We start from the raw sequence: 13,094 nt of genomic DNA, 5'->3' as shown, positions 1-13,094 counted from the left end.
AGGAATAATCCAGCCGGAGTGCAACTGCAAACGGGGGGATGGTTTAACCCGGTGCAAATGCAAAAAAAAAAAAAAAAAAAAAAAAAAAAAAAAAAAAAAAAAAAAAAAGAGAGAAATAATTAAATCCGATGCAAAAGGTGCAATAATTAAGAATGATGCAGATGCAAAAGGAGGGAGGAATAAACACTCTGAGTGCAAACGGTGCGATGATTAAACCAGCTGCAAATGCAAAAATAATGAAGAGAAAAAATTAAACTTCATGAAAAAGCAAACAGAGCAATGAGTAATCTCGGTGCAAATGCAAAAAGGGGCGAGAAATAATCTAGTTGGGGTGCAAATGCAAACAGTGCAAGAATTAGAAATGATGCAGATGCAAAAGGAGGGAGGAAGAACCAGGCCCAAGTGCAACTGCAAATTATGCAATGGTTAAAGCAGAAGAAAATGCAAAAAAAAGGAGAGAAATAATCCAGGCTGAGTGCAACTGCAAATGGTGCAATGATTTAACACCGTTTAAATGAAAAAAAACCAAAAAACCAAAAAAACGGAGACAAATAATTAAATTCGATGCACATAGTGCAATAATTTAAAATAATGTAGATGCAAAAGGTGGGGGGAAAAACTTGGCCCGAGGGCAAATGCAAACGGGGCAATGATTAAACCCAAAGAAAATGCAGAAAAGGAGAGAAATAATCCAGTCCGAGTGCAAATACAAATGGTGCAATTGTTTAACCCGCTGCAAATACAAAAAAAATGAGAGAAATAATTAAACTCCATGCAAATGCAAACAGTGCAATGATTAATCGCGGTGAAAATGCAAAAATGGGGGAGAAATAATCCAGTTTTGGTGCAAATGCAAACAGTGCAATAATTAGAAATGATGCAGATGGAAAAGGAGGGAGCAATAACCAGGCCCAAGTGCAATTGCAAACTGTGCAATGATTTAACTCGGTGCAAATGCAAAAAAAAACCCAGACATAATTAAACTTCATGCAAAAGCAAAGAGTGCAATGCGTAATCTCAGTGCAAATACAAAAATCGGGAGAAATAATCCAGGCTGCGTGGAAATGCAAACGGTGCAATGATTTAACCCAGTGCCAGTGAAAAAAAAAGGAGAGAAGTAATTAAATTCGATGCAAATGGTGCAATAAATTTAAATTATGTAGATGCAAAAGCTGGGGAAAAAAATGTGACGCAAGGGCAAATGCGAATGGGACAATGATTAAACCAGACGAAAATGCAAAAAAAGAAGAGAAATAATCCGGTCTGAGTGCAACTGCAAACAGTGCAATGGTTTAACCCAGTGCAAATGCAAAAAAATGGGAGAAATAATTAAACTTCATGCAAAAGCAAACAGTGCAATGAGTAATCTTGGAGCAAATGCAAAAATGGGGGGAAATAATCCAGTCTGGGTGCAAATGCAAAGAGTGCAATAATTAAAAGTGATGCAGATGCAAAAGGAGGGAGGAAAAAACAGGCCCCAGTGCTACTGCAAACGGTGCAATGATTAAACCCGGTGGAAATGCAAAAAAAAAGGGAAGAAAAAAAAAAAAAAAAAAAAAGAATGAAAGCCGCTGCAAACGGAGCAATAATTCCAAATTAGAGATGCAGAAGGAGGGAGGAATAACCCAGGAATCTGGGGGCGCCCATGACCCCCGCTTTGCTTTGCAGCCATGATGGGGTTGGTCAGGATGTTACTGGTGAGGGTTGTACGGGTTGGACTGGGAGGTAAGTGCTGAGGGAGGGGGGGGCTGTCCCTGTGATCCTGAGTCCTTTTTTTGGGGGGGGGGGGGGGTGTCCCTCCTGCCACCATTTTTCCACCCTCGTGTCGCTGCTGCCATCTGCTGCCCCACTTCAGACATGCTAATATATGCAAATACATGCTAACGCACACACACACCCCTTTTTGACCCCCCCCTTTTTGCACCTCTTTCCTTCACCCCTCTTTTTGAACCCCTATTTTACACCCTGTTCCTGCAACCCCCTTTTCCCACCCTCCTCCCGCACCCAATTTTTGCACTCAAATTTACACCACATCCTGCACCTCCCCCTCACACCCCCGCCCTTGTTGCACCCCGTTTTGCAACCCCTTTTTGCAATTTTTCTGTGCACCCCCCCTTTTCAACCCTCTCCCTGTCCCACCCCATCTGTTCCACATTGAATTTTTTCACCTTTTAATTAAAGTTTTTATGAGTTTGGGGTTGGATTGGGTTGGGGTTGGGGTTGGGGTTGGGGTTGGGGGTTGGGTTGGGGTTGGGGGTTGGGTTGGGGTTGGGGTTGGGGGTTGGGTTGGGGTTGGGGTTGGGGGTTGGGTTGGGGTTGGGTTGGGGTTGGGTTGGGGTTGGGGTTGGGGTTGGGTTGGGGTTGGGTTGGGGTTGGGTTGGGGTTGGGTTGGGGTTGGGGTTGGGGTTGGGTTGGGGTTGGGGTTGGGTTGGGTTGGGGGTTGGGTTGGGTTGGGGTTGGGGTTGGGGTTGGGTTGGGGTTGGGGTTGGGGTTGGGGTTGGGTTGGGTTGGGGTTGGAGTTGGGTTGGGTTGGGGGTTGGGTTGGGTTGGGGTTGGGGTTGGGGTTGGGTTGGGGTTGGGGTTGGGGTTGGGTTGGGGTTGGGATGGGTTGGGGTTGGGTTGGGTTGGGGTTGGGTTGGGTTGGGGTTGGGGTTGGGTTGAGGTTGGGGTTGGGGTTGGGTTGGGGTTGGGGTTGGCGTTGGGTTGGGTTGGGTTGGGGTTGGGTTGGGTTGGGTTGGGGTTGGGGTTGGGTTGGGGTTGGGTTGGGGTTGGGGTTGGGGTTGGGTTGGGGTTGGGTTGGGGTTGGGTTGGGGTTGGGTTGGGTTGGGGTTGGGTTGGTGTTGGGGTGTCAGGATTTTGGGGGTTCCCAACTGGAGCATCTTCAAGGGATCGAGGTGCTGGTGGGGATGTGACGGGGAACCCCAGGGGGTTCTGGGTGATTTTGGGGAGGTCCCACCTGAAGAATCCTGGGGGGATTGCGGCAGCGGGGTGGGGCGGGGGGGTTCAGGGTAATACAGGGGGATGATTCCTTCACGACAGACCCAAAAGCCTCGTTTCTTCCCCCAGTTTGCTGCAGCTCCCCGGCTCCTTCCGGCATAAAGGAACGGAAAAAAAAAAAAATAAAATAGGGGAAAGAAATTGTTTTCTCTCCTGGTGCTTTTCTCTTCCCCCCTTTGCCCCCCCCCCCCCCCCCCCCAGAATACAACATTCCACCCTGGGGACCCCAAAACACCGTGGGGTTCCCCCAAACCACTCGAGGAACCCCCAGGGCTCCCTGGGGTGCCCCTAAACCCCCTTGGGGCCCCCAAAGTGCTCCAGGGATCCCCCAAATCACCCCCCCAAACATGTCAGGTGACCCCTAAACCCCTCAGGGACCCCCCCAAAATGCTCCAGGGATCCCCCAAATCACCCCGGGACCCTCCACCCCTCCCAGGGACCCCCTTAACAGGCCTGAAGCCCCCAAATCCCTCCAGGGGACCCCCCCAAATCATCCCAGTACCCCCCTAAACTACCCCAACGACTCCCCAATCCCCCCAGGGACCCCCCCCCAAAAACCCATCCGAGGGCCCCCTCAGCACCCCAGAACCCCCCCAAAACCCTTCGAAGGACCCCCCCAAATCCCCCTTGGGACCCCTTAAACCACCCCAGGGACCCCCCTAACCCCCGAAGGACCCCCCCATACCTTCCCGGGACTTCCTCAACCCCCCTGAATCCCCCCAAGCCCCACGAGGGGACCCCCCCAAATCACCCCAGTGACCCCCCCCAAATCCCCGGGGGTGTCTCCAGCCCCCCCGGGGACCCCCACGGTCCCCCCGAATCCCCCAAACCCTCCCGGGGACCCCCCAAATTATCCCAGTATCTCCCTAAACTATCCCAGGGCCCCCCCCCCACAACCCCTCTGGGGACCCCCTAATCCACCCCAGGGACCCCCCCAATCCCCTTGGGGAGTCTCCAACACCCACCCCCCACCCCCCCCGCCAAGGACCCTCTCACTCCCCCTAAACCCTCAATCCCCTCCAAGGGACTCCCCAAATCCCTCCAGAGAACCCCAAAATCACACCAGGGACCCCCAACCCCAACTGAGGGCCCCCCCCAAACTGCCCCGGGGACCCTCTCAACCCTCCTGGAACCCTCAAAACCCTCCAGAGGATCCCCAAATCCCCCCCGGGAACCCCAAAACCATCCCAGACACCCCTTAAACAACCCCCAGCAATCCCTGCACCCCCCTCCATTGACCCCCCAACCCCCCCCTGGGGACACCCTCAGCCCCCCCCAAAACCCCCAAATTCCCTCCAGGAACCCCCAAACCACCTTAGGAACTCCCTAAACCACCCCAGAAGCCCCCCCAATCTGTTCAGAGACCCTCCCTCCTCCCCCAAGACCTCCCCAAACGCCCCTGGGAACCCTGTCAGCCCCCCCAAAACCCCCAAACACCCCCCAAACCTCTCTAGGAACCCCCAAACCACCCCAGAGACCCCCCAAATCTGCCCAGGAACCCCCTCTCCTCCCCCAAGACCCCCCAACCCCCCCCCTGAAAATTCTCTCAGCCTCCCCCAAAACCCCCAAACCCTCTCTAGGAACCCCAAAACCACCTCAAGGACCCCTTAAACCACCCCAGGTATTGCCCCCTCCTCCCCCAAGACCCCCCCAAATCCCCCTGGTGACACCCTCAGCCCCCCCAAAACCCCCAAACCCCCTCTAGGAACCCCAAAACCACCTTAGGGACTCCCCAAATCACCCCAGAGACACCCCCCCAATCTACCCAGGAACCCCCACTCCTCTCCCAAGACCCCCCGAAACCCCCCTGGGGATCGCCTCAGCCCCCCCTCAAAACCCCCAGACTCCCCCAAAACCCTTGTAGGAACCCCAAACCCACGCCAGAGACCCCCCCAATCTGCCCAGAGAACCCCAAACTCCCCCAAGACACCCCCAAAACCCCCCTGGGGACACCCTCAGCCCCCCCCAAAACACCCAAACCCCCCTAGGAACCCCCAAACCACCCCAGAGACCCCCCCCAATCTGCCCAGGAACCCCCTCTCCTCCCCCAAGACCCCCCCAACCCCCCCTGAAAATACTCTCTGCCACCCCCAAAACCCCCAAACCCTCTCTAGGAACCCCAAAACCACCTTAAGGACCCCTTAAACCACCCCAGGTATTGCCCCTCCTCCCCCAAGACCCCCCCAAATCCCCCTGGTGACACCCTCAGCCCCCCCAAAACCCCCAAACCCCCTCTAGGAACCCCAAAACCACCTTAGGGACTCCCCAAATCACCCCAGAGACACCCCCCCAATCTACCCAGGAACCCCCACTCCTCTCCCAAGACCCCCCGAAACCCCCCTGGGGATCGCCTCAGCCCCCCCTCAAAACCCCCAGACTCCCCCAAAACCCTTGTAGGAACCCCAAACCCACGTCAGAGACCCCCCCCAATCTGCCCAGAGAACCCCCAACTCCCCCAAGACCTCCCCCAATACCCCGCTGGGAAACCTCTCAGCCCCCCCAACCCCCCCAAACTCCCTCCAGGAACCCCCCAAACCATCTTAAGGACCCCCTAAACCACCCCAGGGATCTCCCCCTCCTCCCCCAAACCCCCCTGGGAACACTCTCAGCCCCCCCCCCCCCCCCAAACACGCAAACCCCCTTTAGGAACCCCCAAACCACCTTAAGGACCCCCTAAACCAACCCAGAGACACACACCCCCCCCCCCCAATCTACCCAGGGCCCCCCAAGACCCCCCTACCCCAACCCACAGGTATCCAAAGGGGGACCCAAGAGTCGGGGGGGGGGGGGGGGGGGGGCGCTCACGATCCCCTGGAGCATTTTGGGGTGTCAAGCGTCCAAGGGGATGGTCCCAAATATCGGGGGGGGGGGGAGGGTTCCGGGGGGGGGACCCAAGTGTCCGGGCCCCCTCGTTTGGGGATTCTCCGGACCGTGATGCCCCGGTGCCGCCTGTTCATTTACTCAGCAATTAACGGCGACGGGGGAGGGGCTGACCCGCACCCGGGTGGGGGGGGTGAGGAGGGGTGAGGGGGGGGTCCCCGGGTAGCTGGAGCCCTTTTTTGGGGGGCTGGGGGAGGTCCCCAGATCTGTGGTCCCCGGTTTTTTTGGGGGGGTGTGGGGGGTCCCCAGATGCCTGGGCCCCTCAGGGCTGGTTAATTTGGGGAGGGGGGGTACTTGGGTCCCTTTTTAGGGAGGATGGGGGTCCCCGGGAGGATGGGGACCTTTTCTGGGGGGGTCCCCAGATCCTTGGGCCCTGTTTTTTGGGTGGGGGGTGGGGGGTCCCCGGATGCCTGGGTCCCTCAGGGCCAGTTAATTTGGGGAAGGGGGGGCACTAAGGTCCCTTTTTTTGGGGGGTGGAGGGTCCCCAGATGCCTGGGTCCCATTTTTTTTTGGGGGGGTGGGGGGTCCCTGGATGCCTGGATCCTTCAGGGCTGTTAATTTGGGGAAGGGGGGGGCACTAAGGTCCCTTTTTTGGCGGGGTGGGGGTCCCCAGACACCTGGGTCCCTCAGGGCTGGTTAATTTGGGGAGGGGGTGATGAGAATTTGGGTCCCTTTTTGTGGGTGGATGGGGAGGGGGTCCCCGGATAGCTGGGTTCTTTTTTGGGGGGGTCCCCAGATGCCTGGGCCCCTTTTTTTTTTGGGGGGGGGGGTTAAGTGTCCCCAGATCCCTGGGTCCCTCAGGCCCAGTTAATTTGGGGAGGGGGGGGGCACTTGTGTCCCTTTTTAGGGGGGATGGGGCAGGGGTCCCCATGTGGCTGAGGCCCTTTTCGGGGGGTGTGGGGGTCCCCAGATGCCTGAGCCCCATTTTTTTTGGGGGGGGTGGGGGTCCCCAGCTGGCTGAGTCCCTCAGAACAGGTTGATTGGGGGGGGGGGTAGGGGTTGAGGGGAGGAGATGTTTGGGGGACTCCTTGGTGACATTTGGGGTATCATCCCCAGACACCTGGGTGTCCTGTGTGGCCCCCCCCCCCCACTCCCGATGCCTGGGTCCCCGGGTGCTCCATGGGGCCCTGCCCAACACCCCACCCCCCCCAAAAGACACCTGGGTCCGTGGGTACCCCCCCCATCCTCCCCCCCCCCCCCTTATCTATTGTTCCGGAGAACAAAAGGCTCCTGCCCTGTCGCAGCCCCAATTATCCGGCGCAGGAGAGCAGAGGGACCCAAGTGTCCCCAAACAGGGCCTGGCCCGGCCCCCCCCGGGGTCCGGGGAGGGGGGGGGAAGGGGTGCCTGGGGGGAGGGGGAGGGGGGGGGGGGAGGGAGATGCCTGGAGGGATGGAGGGATGGTTGGAGGGGTGATCGGATGGTTGGAGGGACAGAGGGAGAGGGATGAAGAGATGGTTGGAGGGATGGAGGAAGTTGTCTGGAGGGATGGTTGGATGGTTGGAGGGCTGGAGGGTTGGAGGGGTGGAGGGAGGGATGATTGGGTGGTGGGAGGGATGGTGGGAGATGGCTGGATGGATGGTTGGAGAGGTGAAGGAAGAGGGGTGAAGGGATGGTTGGATGGAGGGAGGGATGGAGGGCTGGTTGGATGGATGGTTGGATGTTTGGAGGGTTGGAGGCCTGGATGGTTGGGTGGTTGGAGGGATGGCTGGGGGGATGGAGGGATGGTGGAAGGGATGGAGGGAGATGGCTGGAGGGATGGTTGGATGGTTGGAGGGATGGTTGGAGGGATGGAGGGATGGAGGGAGATGACTTGAAGGGTGGTTGGATGGTTGGAGGGATGGAGGAAGTTGTCTGGAGGGATGGTTGGGTTTTTGGAGGGTTGGAGGGCTGGATGGTTGGAAGGGGTGGAGGGAGGGATGGTTGGATGGTTGGAGGGATGGTGGGAGATGGCTGGAGGGATGGTTGGAGAGATGGAGGAAGAGGGGTGGAGGGATGGTTGGATGGAGGGAGGGATGGAGAGATGGAGGGAGATGACTGGAAGGGTGGTTGGATGGCTGGAAGGATGGAGGGATGGTTGGAGGGATGGAGGGAGGGATGGAGGGATGGTTGGATGGTTGGGTGGGTGGTTCAATGGAGGGATGGTTGGAGGAAGAGGTGGAGGGACGGAGGGATGGTTGGATGGAAGGATGGCTGGAGGGATGGACAGACGGAAGGTGGGATGGGTGGATGGACAGACGGAGGGAGAGACGGGCAGGGGGATGGGTGGGTGGGTGAAGGGTTGAGCAGAAGGAGGGAGGGATGAGGTGAGGGACCATTGGAGGGAGGGAAGGACAGACAAAGGGATGGAAGGACAGACAGAGGGAGGGAAGGACAGATGGAGGGAGGGAAGGAAGGACAGACGGAGGGACCAACAGAGGGATGAATCATTGGAGGGAGGGATGGAGGGATCGTTGGCTGGAGAGAGGGATGGAGAGATCATTGGATGGACAGATGGACGGACGGACGGACAGATGGCTGGAGGCATCACTGGGTGGACAGACAGACAGAGGGAGAGACCACAGAGGACCCACCCCCCCACACCCCGCGCCCCACTGGCGCCAGCCGGCACCCAGAGCCCTCAAGCCCCAGATCTTATCTCTGCCCTGGGGCCCAAGGTGCCCCCCAGGCCCTGCCCCCCTCCCCAGGGACCAGTGGGGTGGCACTGGGGGGGGGGGGAGGGGGGCAGGCGGAGCCAGCACGCCATTGGTTGACGCCACCCCGTTGGCCCCTACAAAAACCCGGAGCCCTTGGAGGAATCACAGCCCCGTGGCCCCGGCACGGTGAGTCCCGGACATCAGGGACCCCTTTCCATTTTGGGGGGGTTATGGGGTCTGTGGGGCAGGGTGCGGCCAGGATTTGGGCGGGGTTACGGGGTCTATGGGGTCTATGGGGTCTATGGAGCAGGGTGGGGCCAGGATTTTGGGGGGTTATGGGTTCTATGGGGCAGGGTGGAGCCCGGATTTGGGGGGTTTATGGGGACTATGGGGTCTATGGGACAGGCTGGGGCCAGGACTTTGGGGGATTATGGGGTCTATGGTGTCTATGGGGCAGGGTGGGGCCAAGATTTGGGGGGGTTATGGGGTCTATGAGGTCTATGGGGCAGAGTGGGGCTGGGATTTTGGGGGTCTATGGGGTCTATGGGGTCTATGGGGCAGGGTGGAGCCAGGATTTGGGGGAGTTATGGGGTCTATGGGGCAGGGTGGGGGGCCCAGAGGCCTGGGTCTCACATTCCTCTCCCCAACGTGTGGGGCAGATGGGGCCTCCTCAGACGTTGCTCCTCTGGCTTTGGTTCCTGGTGCAGTGCGGTGAGTCCCGTTTGGCCAAAATCCCCGTTTCTTCCCCCAAATTCCAGCCTGCCCCTCTCCCTCCTCCCAGCTCCGCCCATCTCCTCCTGCCCTGCCCTGCCCCACCTTGTCTCCGACCCCAGATTTGGCCTTTCCAGCCCCAAATCCACCTGTTTTTTCCTTCCACCTCTCCTTCTGCCTCTGCAACCCCAAATTTGGCATTTCCACCCCCAAATCCACCCACCCCTTCATTCTACCTCTCTTTTTCCATTTCCAGGCCCATATCCCACATTTCCAGACCCAAGCCCACCTACCTTCTCCTTCCACCTCTCCCTTTGCCTCTCCAGCACCAAATTTGGCATTTCCAGACCCAAATCCACCCACCCTCTCCTTCTGCCTCTCCCTTTCCATCCCCAACTCCAAATCTGGTATTTCCAGACCCAAATCCAGCATTTCCAGACCCAAATCCACCCACCTTTTCCTCCCACCTCTCCCTTTGCATCTCCAGCCCCAAATTTGGCATTTCCACCCCCAAATCCACCCACCTTTTTCTTCCACCTCTCCCTTTGCTTCTCCAACCCCAGATGTGGCATTTCTAGCCCCAAACCCACCCACCTTTTCTTTGCACTTCTCCTTTTGCCTCTGCAACCCCAAATTTGGCCTTTACAGACCCAAACCAACACACATCTTCATTCCACCTCCCCCTTTGCATTTCCAGACCCAAATCCAGCATTTCTAGACCCAAATCCACCCACCTTTTCCTTCCACTTCTCCCTTTGCATCTCCAGCCCCAAATTTGGCATTTGCACCCCCAAATCCACCCACCCTCTCCTTCTGCCTCTCCTTTTCCATCCCCAACTCCAAAACTGACATTTCCAGACCCAAATCCAACATTTTCAAACCCAAATCCACCCACTTATTCCTTCCACCTTTCCCTTTACCTCTCCATCCCAAAATATGGCATTTTAACCCCCAAATCCACCCACTCTCTCATCCCACCCCTCCTCTTGCTTGTCCAGCTCCACATTTGACGTTTCCAGCCCCAAAATCCACCCATCTTCTCCTTGCACTTCTCCTTTTGCCCCTCCAACCCCAAATTTGGTATTTTGAGCCCCAAATTCCCTTCAGAAGGAGCCACAGTGAGTGCTCAAGACATATTGAAGCCCCTGGGGAATCAACACCCTAAAATCTTCCAAAGAGCACGGGCCCAAGGGAGGAAAGAGTTAAAGTGAGAGGAGAACAAACTCAATGGGGAATTCAGCCTCAGTGGACAACAAAAGAATCTGCCCCACCCAGTGGGAGGGGGTTCTCTGGTGTCTCATAAGGGGTTGGGCTGTTGCTCATTCAGCTCCTGCTTTTTCTCCCGCAGGTGCTGATCCGCCAGCCCAGAGTGGAGCCAAGCTCTGCCGTGGGGTGCGGTGCGGACCAGGGAGCACGTGCAAAATGTCAGACGCCGGGCCCAAGTGTGTCCCCTTGCCCTCGTGTGAAAACTACCAGTGCAAGGGGGGGACCCAGTGCAAGATGGTTGATGGGTGGCCCAGGTGTGTCCCACTCCCTTCATGCAAGAACTTCCAGTGTGGAACTGGAACCCAGTGCAAGATGGTGGATGGGTGGCCCAAGTGTGTCCCAATCCCTTCATGCAAGAACTTCCAGTGTGGAACTGGAACCCAGTGCAAGATGGTGGACGGGTGGCCCAAGTGTGTCACACTCCCTTCCTGTGAGAACTTCCACTGTGAAACTGGGACACAGTGCAAGATGGTTGATGGGTGGCCCAGGTGTGTCCCACTCCCTTCATGCAAGAACTTCCAGTGTGGAACTGGAACCCAGTGCAAGATGGTGGATGGGTGGCCCAAGTGTGTCCCACTCCCTTCCTGTGAGAACTTCCACTGTGAAACTGGGACACAGTGCAAGATGGTTGATGGGTGGCCCAAGTGTGTCCCACGCCCTTCATGCAAGAACTTCCAGTGTGGAACTGGAACCCAGTGCAAGATGGTGGATGGGTGGCCCAAGTGTGTCCCACTCCCTTCCTGTGAGAACTTCCAGTGTGGAACTGGAACCCAGTGCAAGATGGTGGACGGGTGGCCCAAGTGTGTCCCACTCCCTTCCTGTAAGAACTTCCAGTGTGGAACTGGAACCCAGTGCAAGATGGTGGATGGGTGGCCCAAGTGTGTCCCACTCCCTTCCTGTGAGAACTTCCAGTGTGGAACTGGAACCCAGTGCAAGATGGTGGACGGGTGGCCCAAGTGTGTCCCACTCCCTTCATGCAAGAACTTCCAGTGTGGAACCGGAACCCAGTGCAAGATGGTGGACGGGTGGCCCAAGTGTGTCCCACTCCCTTCATGCAAGAACTTCCAGTGTGGAACCGGAACCCAGTGCAAGATGGTGGATGGGTGGCCCAAGTGTGTCCCACTCCCTTCCTGTGAGAACTTCCAGTGTGGAACTGGAACCCAGTGCAAGATGGTGGACGGGTGGCCCAAGTGTGTCCCACTCCCTTCATGCAAGAACTTCCAGTGTGGAACTGGAACCCAGTGCAAGATGGTGGACGGGTGGCCCAAGTGCGTCCCACTCCCTTCCTGTGAGAACTTCCACTGTGAAACTGGGACACAGTGCAAGATGGTTGATGGGTGGCCCAGGTGTGTCCCACTCCCTTCATGCAAGAACTTCCAGTGTGGAACTGGGACACAGTGCAAGATGGTGGACGGGTGGCCCAAGTGCATCCCACTCCCTTCATGCAAGAACTTCCAGTGTGGAACTGGAACCCAGTGCAAGATGGTGGACGGGTGGCCCAAGTGTGTCCCACTCCCTTCCTGTAAGAACTTCCACTGTGGAACTGGAACCCAGTGCAAGATGGTGGACGGGTGGCCCAAGTGTGTCCCACTCCCTTCCTGTGAGAACTTCCAGTGTGGAACTGGGACACAGTGCAAGATGGTGGGCGGGTGGCCCAAATGCATCCCACTCCCTTCCTGTAAGAACTTCCAGTGTGGAACTGGAACCCAGTGCAAGATGGTGGACGGGTGGCCCAAGTGCATCCCACTCCCTTCATGCAAGAACTTCCAGTGTGGAACTGGAACCCAGTGCAAGATGGTGGACGGGTGGCCCAAGTGCGTCCCACTCCCTTCATGCAAGAACTTCCAGTGTGGAACTGGAACCCAGTGCAAGATGGTGGACGGGTGGCCCAAGTGCGTCCCACTCCCTTCATGCAAGAACTTCCAGTGTGGAACTGGAACCCAGTGCAAGATGGTGGACGGGTGGCCCAAGTGCGTCCCACTCCCTTCCTGTAAGAACTTCCACTGTGAAACTGGGACACAGTGCAAGATGGTTGATGGGTGGCCCAGGTGTGTCCCACTCCCTTCATGCAAGAACTTCCAGTGTGGAACTGGAACCCAGTGCAAGATGGTGGATGGGTGGCCCAAGTGTGTCCCAATCCCTTCATGCAAGAACTTCCAGTGTGGAACTGGAACCCAGTGCAAGATGGTGGACGGGTGGCCCAAGTGCGTCCCACTCCCTTCCTGTGAGAACTTCCAGTGTGGAACTGGGACACAGTGCAAGATGGTGGGCGGGTGGCCCAAATGTGTCCCACTCCCTTCATGCAAGAACTTCCAGTGTGGAACTGGAACCCAGTGCAAGATGGTGGATGGGTGGCCCAAGTGCGTCCCCACTCCCTCGTGTCAGAACTTCCCCTGCAAGGGCGGGACGCGATGCCAGATGGTGGCCGGGAGACCCAAGTGCCTCCCCACGCCCTCGTGTCGCCTCTTCCGCTGCAGTGAGGGCACGTGGTGCAAGATGGTGGGTGGTTGGCCCAAATGTGTCCACCTCCTGCCCTCCTGCCGGCCCATTCGCTGCCCCAAGAGGACCCAGTGCAAGATGGTGGACGGGTGGCCCAAGTGCGTGCG

Source organism: Tyto alba, unplaced genomic scaffold, assembly GCF_018691265.1.
Source record: "Tyto alba isolate M040663 unplaced genomic scaffold, T.alba_DEE_v4.0 Super-Scaffold_24, whole genome shotgun sequence".
NCBI lineage: Eukaryota > Metazoa > Chordata > Aves > Strigiformes > Tytonidae > Tyto > Tyto alba.
This window is presented reverse-complemented; position numbering follows the sequence as displayed.